Raw genomic sequence first — 19783 nt, forward strand, 5'->3', positions numbered from 1 at the left:
AAAAAAGGGGGAGGTGGAGTTCCCGCATGTGGATGATGGGGGGGGGGGGGGGGGGGCTCTGTCCCCCTCTCTTTTTGCGCAAAACATTGGACTTGCGAGTGGCAAAATCATCCAATTTTTTTTGAAAATTTGGATGATTTTGCTCAAAATTTGACTTTTTTTTAATGAATAGGCAAAAATCTATGATTATTGATGCGCATTAGTATTCACACAGATACCTCTCGAACTCATGCATACATAAACGAACCAACCATGGCATGCATGCTAAGGATACTCTCTAGTGTTCGCAATCCAAATCATCCTCACAAGCAATGGCACAACTGGCTACAACTACAGAAGCCATATTCACTTAGCAATTTTGGGCCTACAACCATGGCCATTTTCAACCATAGCCGCTCAGCCTAGCCCTGTGGCCCATGCAGAAGATGAGTAGTGACAATGTGTCAAAAAATGGAATGCTATATGTGTTCTTCAAATGGGGACCAAGGGAAGTGATCATAAGTGGTTCGTCGCTTTCAACTCAATGGTCCTTATGAGACTCTGCATGCAGGCAGTTGCTAGAGACCACAAACTAGGGCAAGGCAACTCATGCCAGTTCTAGTATAAAGGTCTTTATGTTGTTGCTATGAAGTACGATGTCAAAGTAGATGCAATGCTATCCACGGGAACTCCTGCAGCTCTACTATTTCCATGCCCGTGGCTACCCAATCTGGCAAGCTTATGCATTCCCTCAACGATATGGGCCGGTCCCCACACATATTTTTTTGTGCAGCTGTCCATGGCCGTGCACAACTATATGGAGATTTTGTGCTTCCATCATGGTTGGAGAAATAGTGGAGAGCTCTATTATAAAAAAATTACTGGCAGGCAGCAGCAATGGGTGGGACACAGGCAAGTGCCTCACGTGAATGCATGTGATGCTCAGCCTCCACTCTATTGTTTCTACCAAGGCGGCTCCCACTCTGGCAAGATTTTCTACACACAAATGCAAAGAAAATAGCAAGGGAACCTTATCTATAGGCGACGGATGATAATAGATGAAGACATAGCCATGGGGGCATACTTGGACACAAAGCCTCGCTCGTGCCTTTGTTCTCCTGTGATGACTACTGGCCTTGCTCGGCCTTACGCTACCTTCTTGCTGGCCTTGTTCCATTGGTTGGTGACCTTCCAGTAGCCCCGCTCTCTATCCCTCTTTGTGCAAAAAAAAAGGAGAGGGCCAAGAGCTCCCCATCATCCGTGCGCGCGGATGATTGGGGGGCTCTTGGCCCTGCCCTTTTTTTCCTCACACACACACACACACACACACACACAGAGAGAAGAAGAAGAAGAAGAAGAATAAGAAGAAGAAGAACAAGAAGAGAATTTTTAAAGTCATGGGAAACTATCCCAAGAGACCTTAAAGATGTATCGACAAAAGTTGAACTCAAGACTTGTGTGTGTGTGTGTGTGTGTGTGTGTGTGTGTGTGTGTGTGTGTGTGTGTGTGTGTGTGTGTGTGTGTGTGTGTGTGAGAGAGAGAGAGAGAGAGAAAGAGATCATCTTAAAAGGAATGTTCAAAAATATCTTTGCTAACAATCATGCCATTTTGAAATTCCAAAATGCCGATTTCAGTGGAGGATCCAAATAAAAACTATCGATTCATTTTTATGATTTTTTTCGTAGATAGGATAGATAGTGGGAGTGCATGTGCTTGTTGCCACATGAAGACGACGACCCTCTCCATTTTTACTTGGCTGGATGTCAAGTGCATCAAAAGCTGCTCATGCAGTGGATAGGTCTGATTTGGGCTTTCTATTGTTGATGGCAGAGGGTGCATTAGATATTTCCGGAAGAAGCTTTAGATGAGACAACGATCATGGTGGACATGATAGAAAAAGTGAGCGTGATGGCAAAATTCACAAAAGAGGTGATGATGGAGATCATAGTAGACATAATCATGATCACGATGATGGATATCATGGTAGACATGATCTACATGAGAGGAGGTATGAAAGACAAAGAGACCATGATAGACAAGATGGAGATAGAAGGGATCATAACCATGGGGATATGATGACGAGAGTCACACAGAGCAAGATGATTGCATGGATAGATACAATGGATATGTTGGCGATAATGAAGATGATATGTTCAAAGAGATAGTCAACGAAGATCTTTGACTATTTTCAAGCGCAGTCATCTATGCTTGCATCTGCAACAAAGAATTTGGCATTATGTAAGGAGCTAATATGGGGGAAAAAATCTATCGCAAATCATAAGTCGGGGGTTACCAAATAAAACATTGTCCTTGAAAATTCTTTGGTCAATATATCCACTAACTATAGAGTGTTTCATGAACACATAACAAGTTTTTGGCGGGCTTCCTATTCAAGAGATCATCACCATCTAATATAGGACATTTCCAAGTAGGGAAGGGTTAGGAGCTTCTCTATATGTACAACTCTCCTAGCCCTCATAACCACTTTAGGCAATAGTAAGTACTTACACTTTGCACAAAATTTCTCACAAAGAAATGATGATTCAAAATGTTTCTAAACTTTATTAAATACAAGATCAGGTTCTGAATGGGTACATTGAACACTATGTAAGTCAAGCCTTTGAAAGATAGAGAAAGCTAGATAGACGATAAGATATGGTTCCAAACTTTTCTTTAGCATATGTATAGTGTTCTTGGAACCATAGGAAGCATGCCACCAAATGTGGCATGAGTCCAACTCGTGTATATTAAGTGTGGTACATTTTAAATAGCACAAAAAGTGCTTCATATTTGGAAGGTTGTCTCTTGGAATGCAATCACTTGTGCTTGAGGAACTTTCGGTTCAGAATGTCGCCTCTTGGATTCACTTCCTTATGGTTAGATTTCACCATACTGGAAGGTTAGCATTAGAGAGGATTGCATATAAGAAACTACTTTGGTGTAGACATACATGCAGTTTCAAGAGCAACTAAAGGAAGGGGCATTGACAATTACAAAGCAAAGGAGGGAGCATGTTCCTACATTTTTTAGCTCACTGATCTTGAAGAGGACCACATTGTCCAAGTTTCTTTCCTTCCTCTACATGGTCTCTTAGTCTTCCAAAATGGTGTTCCAAAACACATTAAGTTTAAGGTGAGTGTGATCAATATTATGGACAATGATAGTCTCCTTAGAGCATGAATATGTACATATGCTCTGTCTAGACATTTCATTTTGATGTTTTTATTTGTGTGTTTTATGTATACGGTGGCCACATGACTTGGAAATGGCATTATGGTGGTCGTGTGACTTGTTAATGTGATTGGAGGTCTGTTATGTGGTACGATATGCATATCATATTGCTACTTGGAATCTAGTTTGGTTTTGAGCTTAGTTGAATTGATTTGCTAGGTTACTTTGAAACTATGGCAAGTATGTTGTTTGGTATCCTTGAGAATATAATGCTCAATAAAAACTAATTAGAAATGGTTATTTTTTCAAAGTTACATTTCAGGATAATAAGAGATGTGCATGGGCATACATTCCCACAAGCAACGGCATGCATGCATGGTACATTTGATTGTTTGGTGATTTGAAGGAATGCACAATCGAATGTAGATTTTTCCCATACCACATGACACACTAATATTTGAAGATATCTTTATTGTAATACAAGCGTACAAAAGATCAAAAATAATGTTTCAATTCCAAAATCTTGAAAACGAAAGCTCGCAAATATAAAATCCCCACCATAAAGCCTATTGCTAAAGAGCCAAAGATATTTGAGATGACTTTGGGAGATCTCATCAAGGCCATTCAAGAAAGTCTTAGAGACAATTGTCTCCACAAAACAATCATATGTATCCAAGAAGGGAGCAACCATGGTGCTCAATTTGCTTTGGTCCACATAGTACTATTGAATGCCTTATGTTTAAAGTAGAATTTAATGGGATTTCAATGCATGTGGGAAGTCATCAATCCAAGGATTGCATAGTATTTAAACACGCGATGGCCAATAGACCTACCTTAGCATGGACGACCATATCTCGAGAGCATGTATGGATGCTGGCCCCACCTCTTGAACAACTATCATAACACATGGTCACCATTACCACCTCCAGTGCTAGGACCGCAACCCCCACATCCAAGAATCACCCCTGTGAATCATATGGGTTGCAAGCCATCTAGTGCTTGTTTGGAAGGCTATGAGGAAGATATAGACCCTACTATTGCCTATGGGATGGATGTATTTGAAGAGTGTCCACAATACTACATGGAGGACTAATGGGGTTGCGAGCCATCTAGTGCTTGTTTGGAAGGCTATGAGGAAGATATAGACCCTACTATTGCCTATGGGATGGATGTATTTGAAGAGTGTCCACAATACTACATGGAGGACTAATGGGGACAAGTCAAAACTGTCTATCATGTAGCTGCTCTTGCGACAAGAGGCCAAAATATCAATTTCACCTACTAAGAGATTACCTCTTCAATGCTATGAGTGTGGGGGTCCACATCATCTAGCCGAGTGTCCTATTAGACTACAAAATAATTCCACACTAATGTAAACCAATCAAGAGAGTAAAACTACAATGCAGATACTCATGTGTGATTGATGGTCATAGATCATTTGATTGCCCAATGTCCTAATAATCCAAATTCACCAAGATCACACCATTGAACTTAATTAAGGTTACCGAGAAGGCATCACAAAGTACATTTGTGGTACTAGTAAATGTACTCACATAATCAATGCTCCAAAACCAAAATTATATTCTTGAAGAAAGAGACACATCATCAATTGCCCAATCCCTGAAGAAGAAGAAAACACAAATGATGAGATCACAAAAATCAGCAAAGTCAAGCATATAGAGGAGATCAAGCAAGTCAAGCAATGAATGAGTTTGGTAGAAGAGACCCAAAAAAGGGATCAAGAGCTAGCACCTAGGAAGATCCAAATTATAGACACAATGTTCTCTATACAAAATCAACCTCACAAAGACCATAGACCACTAGCCATACCTAGCCTCATCCAAGAAAAAAGTGACTTTAAGTTATTGGGAAGTGGAGGTACTCCCTTCTTGTTGGAGAGAATGTTTATAGAGGGATTACCTGACCCTATCAAAGAAATGGAGATCCCATCGTCTCCATGTCAAGGGATTGAAGCCCAAAAAGTGCCGTAAAATATTGCCAAATTGATGAATTTCATGGCTTCAGAAGCTTGAACCACCATCATGTCTAAACTATATGGACACCCCGAGCTATTCTTAGCTCTTCGAGATTTCCTCAATGGAGAACTGAAAGTCAGACTACCACAATTTGCACAAATGGATGGAGCTAGGGAGGTGCAAATAGAGGATGACCACTTAGATCCACAACCCAACCTAGATGAGAACTCTGTTGTTGAAATACATGTTAACAAGTTGGGACAATACTTTGAAGGTGATGAATCCAATGCAACCATACCAATCACGACCAAAGGATTAATTGTGAAGGGAATCCTTGATGGGGGCACTGGGATTAGAATTGTAACTAAAAATTACTAGGAATCTATGGGAAAAACTCACCTTAGGACTACAAACATAGTGATAAAGATGGACAATGGTACTATTGTTAAACGTATTGAGATGCTAGAAGATCTCAAGATCAAGGTTCTTAGACAAAAATAAGGCATACCTTCATTGTTATGGATTTTTCCAAGCACACTATGTCATTTGTGATGATATTAGGACGTCCTTTCATGAGGGAAGAAAAAATGGTGCATGACTGGTCTAAAAACCATGTATACTTATAGTTCCAAGGCTCTGCCGTTCGAGTTAATCTCGTGATTGGCCTGGCACATCCTCTAGGAAATAGATTTATAATTGACCATTAATCTGACAACACAATTTGCTTAGCCCCATTGCAGTATTGTTACACGTGTAAAAAGGACATTGGTGTTTGAGAAGATTCCCCTTTATATGGATGTTCTACCTCGAAGGGCTGAGTCTGACAACGTGGATTGGGTCCACCTAGCAACAACCATGGATACTTGGGGAAATAGGGGGATGACCTAGGTAACACTTGAGGGGGATGAAATGCCACAACTCGTGCCTTTAAATATGATAGGAGCAATGCATATAGCTTCTGATGACCTACCAGGTGAAGGCTTGACTCACATTGGAACCAATAGCGTCTCAAAATACTATAGCCCACATGAGACGGAGTCAAAATCATTAATTGAAATTGACTGTAAGGACAAGGAATCTTAGTTAAATCTTGGTGCAAATGTGGGGACAAACCATTCAAGACCTAATGGTACCCTAGATGACAATCTATCCTGGAGAGGTAAAGACACAAGTAGCACTTCATCTAGCGACTTTGCACTAGAGATTGGCCATAATAAAAAATTAAACAAGAGGAGTAATCAATATAAGAGGTGATGATGTCGAGCTAATTTACATGCTAGGATAAATGAAAAGAAATTTACCGCAGAATGGCTCAGTTAGATGGGGGACATGTGATGCTCATCGAAAGTTGGTAAATAATTGGGGTGAATACATTGAAAGTGTCATGTGGTGCAATTCACAATCCATTGACATCACATAGCTAGAAGCTACAAAGAAGCCAAAGTTGAGCTGCATTGTAAGGAGACGCCAAAATTGAGAGTTTTATCAACAACAAAAGGAAGTAGAAGAGAAATCACAGTCCACAAAACAACAAGACCCCATAGATTTACATCCAACACTCAGCATTTTAAATCATACACCTCGGAGGAGCATAAGGTTGTGTATACAAAGTCCCAAAGAACACCTATCAATGAAAATAATGGATTCTATGACGATCCAATGATAGTTAAGGAAATAGAGTTAGTAGACCCATGTGAGGAATCCAAACCTGTTTTCATTGCCCAAGATCAGACAGAGACTGAGAAATATGTACTTAAGGATATTCTCGAGGAATTCAAGGATATATTTGCTTAGACATATCATGATATGAAAGGTGTTCCACCTTCCATGGTGCAACACACAATTCCTATGAATACATGGCTAATCTAGTCCAGAACCGACCCTACCCAATGAATCCTAAGTATGCAAAGATTGTTCAAAAAGAGATTGGAAGGCTTGTCAAATGCGGATTCATATACCCTATTGAGCACTCATAATGGGTGTCTTTAATAGTTATTGTTCCAAAAAATAATTGGAAACTCAAAGTGTGCGTGGATCTCAAGAAGGTCAATTTTGCCACTAGGAGAGAACATTACCCCTTGCCATATTCAGAACATGTGCTTGAAAGAGTTGGAAGGAAGGAAGCTTATAGCTTTTTAGATCGGTACTCTGGCTACAATCAAATTACAATTGCACTAGAGGACCAAGCTAAAACTACTTCTATAACCGAATTTGGAGTGTTCACATTTTGTGTTATGGCTTTTGGCTTAACGAATGCCCCTGCTACCTTCCAATGATTAATAAACACTGCTTTTAGGGAATATTTGAGGGAGTTTTGTGAAGCTTTCTTAGATGACCTTTGTGTTTATTTTTCTTGGAAATAACATCTATCATGTTTACGAAAGTGTTTGAAAAGTACACGTTGTATCACATCTCATTAAACCCTTTTAAATGCCAATTTTGGGTTAAACATGGAGTCATTTTAGGGCATATAGTGGTCAAAAATAGGATTTTTACAAATGAGAGCAAAATTAAACCCATTTCCAATTTACCACCACCTACAAACTATAAAGGAGTTCAAAAGTTCATGGGCCATGTTGGTTATTACCGGCGGGTTATTTTAAACTTTGTTGAGATAGCTCGCCCATTGTACAAGCTTCTTATTGAGTTCCACTAGATGGCGGAGTGTGACTATGCTTATGAGTTATTAAAAAAGGCCTTGGAAAGTGCTTCCATCCTACGAGTGCGCAATTGAAATGTAATTTTCCATGTGCATATTATTGGGTGTGCTCTAGCTCAACAAGGAGAACAAAAATTGGACTACCCCATCAGCTTTGCAAGTCGTCAATTAGATGATGCTGAGAGGAACTACACCACTACAAAGAGGAAAGGTTTAACTATGATTTACATAGTAAAGAAATTTTGCTACTACTTCTTGCCAACATTGTTCTATCTAGTGAATAAACCTTGCTCCATGGGGAGAATTACACAATGGTTATTAATTCTTCTTGAGTTTGATTTTACCATTGTGGTGAGACCCGATAAAAGACATGTCATGGTGGATCATTTGTCTCGCATAACCAATGGTGAAGCCTCTACTAGAATCGATGATGAATTTATTGATACTTCCCTGTTCCTAGTTGAGACCATGCCTGAATGGAGTAAGAAGGTTGTGAAATTTTAATTAATGGTTTTCCACCCAAAGAGCTTCGTAAGGATATAGCTGAAAAACTATTGAAGTAATGTCAACCTTATTCTCTAATTGCAGGAACTCTCGACAAGCTAGGAAAGGATGATATTGTTAGACGTTGTGCTTGTGAGAATGAGTATTTATACATACTACAAGAAGCCCACATGGGTATAGCAGGAGGACATTTTTCAGGGGAACTAACTGCTAGAAAGGTGTTGCAATCAGGGTATTGGTGGCCTACCTTATTCAAGGATGCATCACTTTTTGCAAAAGGGTGTGATGAATGACAATGTTTCAAGATCATATAACAAAAGGATAAGATGCCCTTACATCCTATTTAAGTGACTCAACCATTTGAAAAATGGGATTTAGACTTTTTAGGCCCAATTAGTCCGGCATCTCATAACACTCAATCTCGATATATTATTGTTGCCACTGACTATGTGACAAAGTGGGCGGGAGCCAAGGCAACACACAAGGCTGATGCAAGTTCAACTGCTAAGTTTCTCTTTGAGAACATTATTATGAGATTTGGTTGTCCCTTTGAACTTGTGAGTGACAATGGTACTCATTTTATAAATGGAGTGATAAAGGAACTCACGAAAAACTTTATGATAGCCCACCATAAGTCTACACCTTATTATCCACAAGCAACTGGCCAAGCTGAGAGCACTAACAAGACCTTAATTTCTATCTTGACCAAAACAGTGGAAGCTCATCACACAGATTGGGATTGAAGGTGACTTCAGCTCTATGGGCTTATTGTACTTCTTACAAAGTGGCTATTAATTGTACACCATTCAAGATGGTATATGGCCAAGAAGAAGTTATGCTATGGGAGTTTGTAATTCCTAGTCCGTGGGTAGCTTCACAAGAAGATTGGGATGGTAACCCTTTAGTTAAGCGTTTATATATCCTTGAGGTTAGATAAAGAAAGACAATTGACTGTGCAAAATACACTTGTGGAGAAAGATAGGAGAAAGAAATGTTTTGACCGTCATTTAAAGAACAAGGATATCAAGGTTGGGGATAAAGTCCTTATGTATGAAGTGTGTAACGAGAAGAAAAAGTTGAAATATGCCAGAAAAGGATCATATAGAGTATGCGAAATCACCCCACAAGGTACCATTAGTGTGGAAACTCTTGATGGAGTTGAAATCATTGGATTCCTCAATGGGAGTAAATTTAAAAGATACTATGATCCTTTAAGCCAAGAGGAGCTACGTGCCATCCATAAAAAAAAAGGCAGCCAAGGCACAAGAAGAATTGAAAAAGATACAAGCTCAAGTTAAGGCTAAGGAGCAACAACAACGTATTAGACGCCAACGAGAGGCCAACCTTGAAGTTACACATGCATTTCAAGTTGAAACAGAGGATGATTGGTTGGACTCTGAGACACCTCTATGATACCCTATTGGGCTAAATAGCACGTATAGGAACGTGCTATATAATGCCTTATTGGACAAAGGTGCTAAATATAATCTGCTATCGTATGGAGTGTTGTTCAATTAGGAAATCCATCTCTATTTGAGAGTACAATCCAAGTGAAGGGTATCAACAAGAAAAAACCTAATATTTTTAGGAACCTGACACACTTCTGTCGGTTATGACAATGGGGTCATAGCTCAAGACTTTTTGGTCATGCCTGCTAGAACTATGGAAGGCAATATAAACCTAGGATGCAAGTGGATGTTAGCGACTAAATGCACTATTGATTGGGGGACTGGAAGTGTCACAACATAGAAACCAACTCTTAGCCTTGCCACTCAAGCCATAGTCCCTAAGATATCTATCCCCTCCTGAGGAAATACAACCCAAAACATTGCATGTCCAAGAGGATGAACCATCTCTATCTGTAGCCCAACCCTATAGAGATTCAACTTGCTGAAACAAAGCATGAGACACACAAGACTCATTGTAATATAACAAAGAAAACATACAAATGGGTTCCTAAAGCTTCTTTATCGACCATTTGTGACATTAAAAAAAACAAAGCCTTGTAAGAGACGTCCCACTTGCTCTAAGAAATGTGAGAAAACATTGCATTGGATTCCTAAACGACTATTGAAAGCCCAAGGCTACTATGAAGAAAATGATCAAATCTGAATGCCTAAATGTAAATTGTGTTCTTACCTGTCCCCTATAAACCCATTGAGTCAAATCCTATAATGATACAACCGATTGAAGACCGTGGGAAGGGAAAGATCACAAAATACTATACACCGGATTCGGAGCTAGTTTGGGTACCCAAGTGAGAATGACTTGTATCGCATTACTCAAACATAGAAAAAACAAATGAAGCTTCTTGCTCTTCATGTAGTTCTTCTACAGAAACACAAGCTTCTTCACAGCCTCCACCTACCACAAAAGATGTACAAAAAAACAAGGAAAGAATAGCACCTCCCATTGTAAATTCATCACCTAAAACAACATTGCAAGTAAAATCATGGGAGAATACCTTACCACCCTTGCAGCTAGATGAAACGTCTAGGGTGGTGAAAAACTACTAGTCAAAGTCTTCACCCATTACAACTTGGAACAAGTGGTTTCAAAAGGTGACGACATTGTTCCAAAAGATATGATATACCCAAGGAAGGGGGGAGTGTTTGCTGACATCCATCATTCACTTGCTCCCCTCTTAACCTTCCTTCTTGGCTTCTCAATCTCCCAATCTTAGGGAATGTATATATAGCTCTATACTCAAGAAAACAAAAATAAAAAAATAAAAGAGCAAGAGCCACCAAACAAAAATCTTGAAACCTACAAATTCTAGTAGATGACCCAAACATCATGATAACACATTATGCACACGACCTTTTGACATGACTCTTATAATATTTGCACACTAATAAAAATCTATGTGTGTATACAGATATGGCCAGTACGCTAGAGTCATCCATTCCTACCTTGGGTGAGAGGTACCTCTTTACTTTTCACAAGTGTTTCACATAGTCTACCCGGTGCTTGCCTGAATGGGATTTGGTAGATACACTAGTGTGTGAGAAATGTTTTGAGAAATTAGAATGGTTGATACGTCTCTTGACCACGACTGATCCCTACTTAGTAGAGAATACTAAGGTTAGGATTGTTTATGTTGTTTTGATTGTGTTCAATAAAGGTTGGTGGCTCTTCCCACTTATGTGCCTCCTAGAGGTATTCCTTGTGTTTTCTAGTGTGTACAAAAACGCATTGTAGTAGTTGGAATTTTGAACTTCATGCAATCTTTGTCTAGTTCACTCTTTGAATCGAGCGCAATCATCAACATGAACATGTGTTTCTTGTCTATTATCATTGCCTCTTGTCTTTTTTAGCATCCATGTTTGTATGTTTTAATTATGATTGGTAGCACAATATTCATCACATTTTCTTAGTATTAAACATTATATTCAATATAATCTTATGTCACAGTCCCTTGTCTAGGTTTATGAATCAAGAAGTCTCACTAAGCTAGTTTGACCAAGATAGACATTAGAGATTTTCTCTTAATACCATGGGAAATGCCTTCCTAATTGTTAATGGCTACTTTAGGTTCTTAATCCGATATTATGAAGCAATGTGTGCAATGTACTAGTGCTTTCTAGTAGGCTTAATCCCTCTTAACCTTTAGCTTAAGTATTATAAAGAGAGTTCATTATTGTGATAGTTTGGGGAGGGTAACAATGTCAATATGACCCCCCAAAGTTACAAGATTGAAATGCAATGAATAAAACAACTTGCCAAAAATGTAAAATCTTGAGCTAGAAGAGAAATCCCAACTTGATTTGGTACTTCATTCACAGGTATTGCCTATGATACTAGAGCCCTAGACGTTCACAGTGTGGACGCTTTTCCTTGAAAAGCAAAACGCCCAAGGCATACAAGATAAGCACACACGTCAAAAATTGAACCAATGTGAAAACCACTTTGGGAGGTCAAACAAAGGGAATAATTTAGGAGATGATTTCATATGTAATTCCTTCTATCATAGCTTAACTAGAAGGTCTTCTAGGTATAGCCTCTAGTCAGCCCTCGTACATGAAATACTTTGCTCTCGCGATTAAACAACTTAATTGACAAGGCAAAATTAAAAGCTTGTCCATGGTATTAATAGTTGACCTCTAGTGCCCCTCAACAGTTAAATTAGCGATCCTATAATTGTTTATTTTTTGACATTTCAAAGTGCTTATGCGCTTAATTATATTATAGTTTAATATTTACTACTAAAAAATTGTTTAATATTCTATTACCAATCAATTTGTGTGCCTATTCACTACATATGCTTTTTAATTATATATTTTCAATGAGAATGCAATTACTATGCCATTTTCAATCAATTTGTAGTGTTTGAAGAAAGCTAAAGACATTCAATCTCAGATGCTCTTCCACCTTGATGAACGGGCTTCACCTCACTAGCTTCCAAGGATGGAATCTACATCAGGAAGGGGGGGGACCGGATGTTAACAACTTACGGATACCCTATCACCTTTGATGGATGCCTTATCAATTTATTAGAGTCATGGATCGGGCTTGTTGGTCCTATAAGTACGTAGGTGGTCACCGATGAGAGGCGCACCACTTATCTCATTTCTACATTATTTTTGTTATGACCTGCCACTATGGGTGCCCCTGTGTGAATGGGTCAGATTCATATAAAAGGTCCATTTTGACCTAAAATCCTCATTCTTGAGGTGCATGATAAAGAAGTGTTCTTGCTAGACCTCTACCTTCTTCTCCATCGTGTGCTCATGAGTATGTGTGTGTGTGTGTGTATGTGTGTGTGGGTGTATGAGAGAGAGAGAGAGAGAGAGCATTGCGGCGGTAGCAAGGCGGTTGAGCGCGACGGAGGTAACTCCCTCCTCTTTGTGGCACGAAATCCTTCACGATGGCAAGCATAGAGCGGTGAGTGAAACACCATTGCCCACTTTGAGCTTACTAGGATAGTCTGGTTGTGTGCTTACAACCATTCGTGGCTTGCTTGACAATTTTGTGCACAAATTTCTTGAATACACGATACAAGAAAATTTCTTTTACTTCAGACAAAAATTGTGTATCACAAAACTATTTGTATTTTAATCATTGAAGAATTGCATAAACCACCTTATGCTGGATATAAAGGATTTGTTGCTACTTTTCACAATTTATGTCATGATTTTTATAGGCATGGTTTGAAAAGTGATGCTAAGTAGTATGTTTCATCTTGTTTGATTTTCCAAAAGACTAAAGCAGCAACAATTAAGAAATTGGGCCTTTTACACCCTCTTCCCATTCCTAAAAGACCTTGGGGATACAGTTCTATGGATTTTCTAATTGGCTTCCCACTCACTATTCACAAGTATGATATGATTTGCACTCTTATTGATCGTTTTTTAAGCAAGCATACTTCATTCAATGCAAGAAAACTCTCACAACACATCACGTTGCACTTCACTTCCTCAAAGCTCCTCATCATGGTTTGCCAAAGGTAATCATATGTGATAGAGATTCCAAATTTTAGCGTACTTTTTGAATTATAGTTTTTGAAAATCTTGGTACTACACTTGATATTACCACTCACTCTTCTGCTAAAGGTAAATCTTTATTTGATATTGTGTATGGTCACTCTCTTCCTAGTCCTGCTTCACATTTTTCTAACATTGTGCCTGCTGTGGCACGAGTTACAATGGCTAACTTTTGACCTATAAGTTCGCCCTAGAGAAGATGCTAAATAGTTGTCATAATTTTTTTTCCAAAACTTTCTAGATATTCTCCACACTTTCCATCGCTCACGGTTCAATTGATTCTCTATTGAGCAATTGAGGACATTTGCTATCCCTACTAGGAGGGATGTTTGAGTTTGGGTTCCCTCTTGTTGTATGTGGTTAGCATTACAATTGGGATAGCTAACATGTAATGGTAATTACGATGCTATCTTTAAAAAAAAAAACTAATAGTGAGATTGATGTTGTGTAGATTGGAATTATGGGAACTGAGGAGAAGGCACCGAATAATATCTCTTTGCCATTTTTATTTGCATAATTTTTTAGGTGTTTTTCTCGAGATGGTTTCATTATATTGATAGCCGTTTTTCGGCTCTCCATAATTTCCATACTAGATTACTCCACCCTACCAAATTCACCCAAACGCTATGGCTATCCCTACCATTTCACTGTACATAGGCGTGTGTGAGTTAGGGGGCTTTTCCCATATCTTCTTAAAAACCCTCAGCTAGCTAGTCACTGGGCTAGGTGAGCCAAAAAAAATAAAAAATATAAAAAAATAAAAGTATATTATGGCCTCTTTGTGTGTAAATATTTCATTGCATATATGGCCTAAATATAGGGATTTTTTATAATTATTTTGGTATTTTATTTAAATATTTCTACTTAGGTGTGTGTTTTATTAAACCTATGTACACCTTCTTTCATCCTCTTACACCATAATTATATTTTTTGCCAATATGAACATACTCTAACCTCATATTTTTCCTTTATACAAATCACTCCCACATTTTCACCCTCACCCTCGTGAAAACAAAAAATTGATTTCTACTCATTGGTTACTTTTATTATATTATTTACTTGCACACCTTTTCCTCTTTCACCCAAAATAATTCAAGGAGGGACCATATCATATGATTCCAATATCTTTCCATATCCATAACTCCTCCATATTTCTATTATTATTTTTACTCATTATTCTAACACCATGTGCTCATTGAGCTAAAGTCCATGAATAGTCCATACACTAGTCCCACCATGTATATATTTCTTATTTCACCAATAATCCTCCTCCATGCATGGGTCAAGGGCAACTTGAATGCTTTATATTATAATATGACAAAGGAGGGGCTCACTCTTGGATGCATTGTACAAATTCAACAAAGGAGGGGGCCACTAAAAGACTTTTGCAGGCATAAAAAACAGGCTTTTTGCTGAGAATTTTGGCACCTATCTCCACTCCGAACTTGGAGCGGTGGTCAAAAGAGAAAATGTAGCCCACGCTCTGAATAATCACCTCAAATTTTTTCATGATTTTTGAAGCTACCAGCGGTGAGCTATGATTTTTTTAGTGGACCCTAGTCTGCCCACTTTTCTCACAAGTAGCCCTTAGTCTTCTCTCACCCTTCCACACACCTACTCACTCTTACACATCCCTCCCTCTCCTTCCCTCACTCAAACCTGCAATTTCCATGGCTTCTCCCACCCTCTTCACCATTACCCTTCTCTCTCATCCCTATAGTTCCTTTATGAACCTCTACATACATACACCCTCTCCATGTCTCTCTCTATTGCTTCTATGTTACAATTTCATTTACCTCTCTTAAAATATCTAAAATTCAGCATCTTAACCATGATAACTTCTGCAAATTGAGGATTTTTCATCAACAAATCCTCTTTTCATCGTGGTGGTCAACCGTGGCGGTGGCGTAAAGAAGCGAAGAAGAAGAAGAAGACCAGCGGTCATTTTTTCCACAATCTATACAAGGGTGAGTTCAAGCTTCTTCAAAGCTTCACCATCTCAATGATTCTCTTTTAATTCACCCCTCTTCCTTCATCAAATCAACTCACTCTACCCATTGTAAATGTAACATTAACTTTCTAGTGATTACTAACGACTAACATACTAACACAAAATAGCATTGACCTAACCATAAAAGACACCTCACCTCAAGACATGTATAGTAACTCTCTCTCTCTCTCCCCTTCCTTAAAACTTACTTTCACCTTATCTACCATCAATAATGCTCTCTTTTGAGCCCACACCCATGACTCAAGCAGACAAAGAAGGCCCGCAATGTTTTGATATTCAAAAAAATCATAATCCTGATTTGTTAGCTTGTAAATTAGGATTTCCAATAATCTTAATGAGGGGTCTCCAACCTATAAATAGGCCCCTCTCCTTCTTGTAAAACAACCTCCAATATCTCACATAGCACCCCAACACTCTATGCGTGAGGAGAGACTTAGGTGTAGCAACCACTTGTGAGCTTCACTCTTGGTGTGAGAGAAGCCTTCAAGCTACACATTGCAAGTGAGAGAGCGTGAGTTCCACAAATCTCAAAACCACTATTGTATATGCTCCTTCATCATCAATAAATTGAGGTTTGGTGCATCAGAGGCGTGATTCGACGTTCAAATCTTCGTCCTTCCATTTGTGCAATACGGTTCGGTGAATTCAAGGTGACTTGTGTATTTGAGTTTTATCGGTTGATCTTGATTTTAGAAAGTGTTTTAGTGTGTTTTTCATTGCCAGTTTTGTGTCCATTGTAAGAGGGTATTGTGGTGAGAGGTCTCCCACACCCTAATACAGTGTGTGTGTGTTTTGGCAATGTTTAGCAATCACTAAGCATTGAGTGAGTTTATACAAGTTCTACGATAGCATCATAACGAACCATCTCCATTTGCAAGTCACAAATACGGTATTACGCAAGATCCTTTTCTCTCTCTCTTCCCTTTGCTCTAGCTCTCTCTGGTCCAGTTTGTGTGTGTCTTGGTGTGAGGTTGTTTGTGTGTGTTGTGTGGTGCATCTTCTTGGTTGTGCCAAAACCTCTCTTGCGTCCTAGTTCGCATACCATAACTAGGTGGTGCCCCTATCTTGTTTGGGTTTGGCTGCGGGTTTGTTGTTGTGTTGTGCTTGTGGTTGCCCCAGTCCCAATTGAGCAGCACGGGAGCCTTGAGGGGTGTTTAGAGGTCGCCTCTCTTGTTGCCCGCCCCGGACCGCCTCAATATATATCTAGTGCGAACTTGCCCTATATAAAGGGTCATGCACGAAGTGATAGCCACCACTCATGGAATAAAATGTAAAGAGGGTCCTCAAATACTTGGCACTCCTAGCAATTCTAGATTAGTTCGAAGATGTTACACATGTGGTATTGTTCAAGATCATTGTCAAAGAGGTTCACTTCACAAAAATCTACTTTTTGAGTGGGGGGCCTTAAGTTGAGTGAAAGTGTTGCGTACTCGCAATAGAATAATGTCTTTGACATTGTTAAAATTTGAATTTGCAGCTCAAAAAATGTATGATGGTTCACGAGTTGCTGAAATATTTCCTTTTATTCATTTATTGACCGCCCTTGAGTTGGCTTGCAAGCAACAATGTCCTACTGCACGTGCACAATTGTTCTTCCTTGACCTAGCTTTTGGTAATTCAAGTGCAAAAGAAGGATGCATCTCTTTTCTTCTTTGTTCTTGTATCATCAACGTCTAGACCACCTTCCATAACACTGATAGAGAGTAGTTGTGAGTCACCCAAGCTATATTCACCTATGGTATTGCCCATTGACAAGGAGCATGAGGGAGAGAGAGAGAGAGAGAGATTCATTCAGATTGGCTATGGATCTTGCTTGCTATGGGGTGGAAACACTTGTGTGTGTGTGTGTGTGTGTGTGTGTGTGTGTGTGTGTGTGTGTGTGTGTGTGTGTGTGTGTGTGTGTGTGTGTGTGTGTGTGTGTGTGTGTGTGTGTGTGTGTGTGTGTGTGTGTGAGAGAGAGAGAGAGAGAGAGAGAGAGAGAGAGTTCTCCTCTACAAAACCCCCATCCAAACCATTCCCCCAATGCAAGAATTATTTTTATTTATTTTTAAATACCTTAAAAAAATGGTTTTCTTTTCCTCAATTCCAGCTAAAACCCCTATTTCTACACATATGAACCACCAAGGAAAAGTGGTGTCAATGACATTTCTTTTTTTGTACCGCCAAAGCATGCTTTCAACCAAATGAAGATTGCTTAATTCATGGGGTTTTTTTGTGAGCTATAGGTGTTGCATAAAGAGGCACATAATTTGGCATCCTCTAAGCAAGACCTTGTAGTTTGAAAGATTCATTGAAGAGCATCACTAATTTAGTGTGCCTAATTGATTCTATTAATGATGCCATAAAAAAATCAATTAAATGATGATAAACTTTCAACTAGAAATTTACTATCACATATGTGACAGTTATCCAAATATGCCCCTTATAAGCATTAGGGAAATTTTGAGGCCATTTTATTGTCGTACAAGAAATGGTAGAGAGAGTAAATTCTTTTCATTTAAAGAAATAAAGGCAAAAAGTTTCAAATTCCAAAATTTGGGAAAACCCTTCACCTTTTTACCGTTTGCATGGGATGTCGCTTTCTGAGGCCCCACATGAAGTGTCACTTTCAAATTTCTATGGAATGGGTCAAATTCCCCCCTGCTTGGTTCTATCAGGAACCCTTTTTTTCACCATATCGAACCCCATCATCTTCTTCCCCATATCCAAGATTTAACCTTGGTATTGCAGCCATGAATCCTATTATGAGAGTTATCTATGATCTCCATGTTGAGTTGGGAGATGAATATTCTCCCCCTTGAAAAAGAAATAGGGTTTTTGAAACTCCTCCTTCTTCCATTGAAGCAATGAGATTAGAGGGAAAGAAAAACATGACTATATCCCATAGACCCCATCACCAAAAGCACCCTACCATTCTTCAATTGTTCTTCATTGATGAGGTTTATATAAGATGGTATAGAAGGGATATCAGGCTATAGACAAGACCTTGTAGCAAAGGGACATTCTTAATCTAGAAAAACATTTGTTGTAATAGTTAAGGGATTCTCTTATCCATCAGCCAAGGAAGCAAGGAGAAGATAAAAAACCTACAATCATTTCCATAGGTGCTCCAAGAGTTCTTATAATATCCATAGGTAAGTACTTTTGTCAATCTCCATAGGTACTCCATGATATCCCATAATGTCCTTAACTGATTTTGTTGATCTCCATAGGTACTCAAAGATTTCTTGTAATGTTAGGCTCTTTTCTACTCTAAAGGGACTTCTTAGGTGCCTATGATGTGCATAAGTTCATATGGTTTCCATAGTCATTGCAATACAATGTGGTGTCAAAAGTACTTTTAAGAGATCCTATAAAAGTATGACTATAGAGCTATTAGAGCCCTCTAGACACCCTTGCAGGCCTCGTGCTTGCAAGGAATTGTGAAGCAACATTTGCTTTGGTGATGCATTTTTGTAACACTTTATGTAGCTATTTTTGGAATAAAAAGTGCCTCTCTTTTTATAATTGTCATCTTAGTTGATCTCTCTAGCCTACTTAATGTGTGGTTTAAATGTATTTCCTATGCATGTGGTCCAAAAAGTCCAATTGATATATGTTTTGACTATACTTCCTATGTATGTGCTCCAAACATTCCCAAAGAGAATAGAACTTTAATGTGTGTTTTGAATGTATTTCCTCCGCATGAGGTCCAAATACTCCGAAAAAGAATAGCACTTTAATGTTGTTTTAAATGTACTTCATGTGCATGCGGTCCAAAAATTCCTAGAGATAATAGCACTTTATTCCACTTTAATGCAATTGATGGAATCTCAAAATAATGCTCGGATAGTAAGATATGTCACCTGGAAGTTCGGAGAGTCAACGCTCGGATCTCACAAAACACTTGCAATGTAGATATGGACGTGAAGAGCTCCTCAAGGCTAATGCGATGATGCTCTCAACTTATTGATACAATAACTGTGTGGTGAGTGCAAAGGGATGGAATCTAGACAGTAAG

This window comes from Adiantum capillus-veneris, chromosome 18 (assembly GCF_014529385.1).
Source record: "Adiantum capillus-veneris isolate H3 chromosome 18, ASM1452938v2, whole genome shotgun sequence".
Taxonomy (NCBI): domain Eukaryota; kingdom Viridiplantae; phylum Streptophyta; class Polypodiopsida; order Polypodiales; family Pteridaceae; genus Adiantum; species Adiantum capillus-veneris.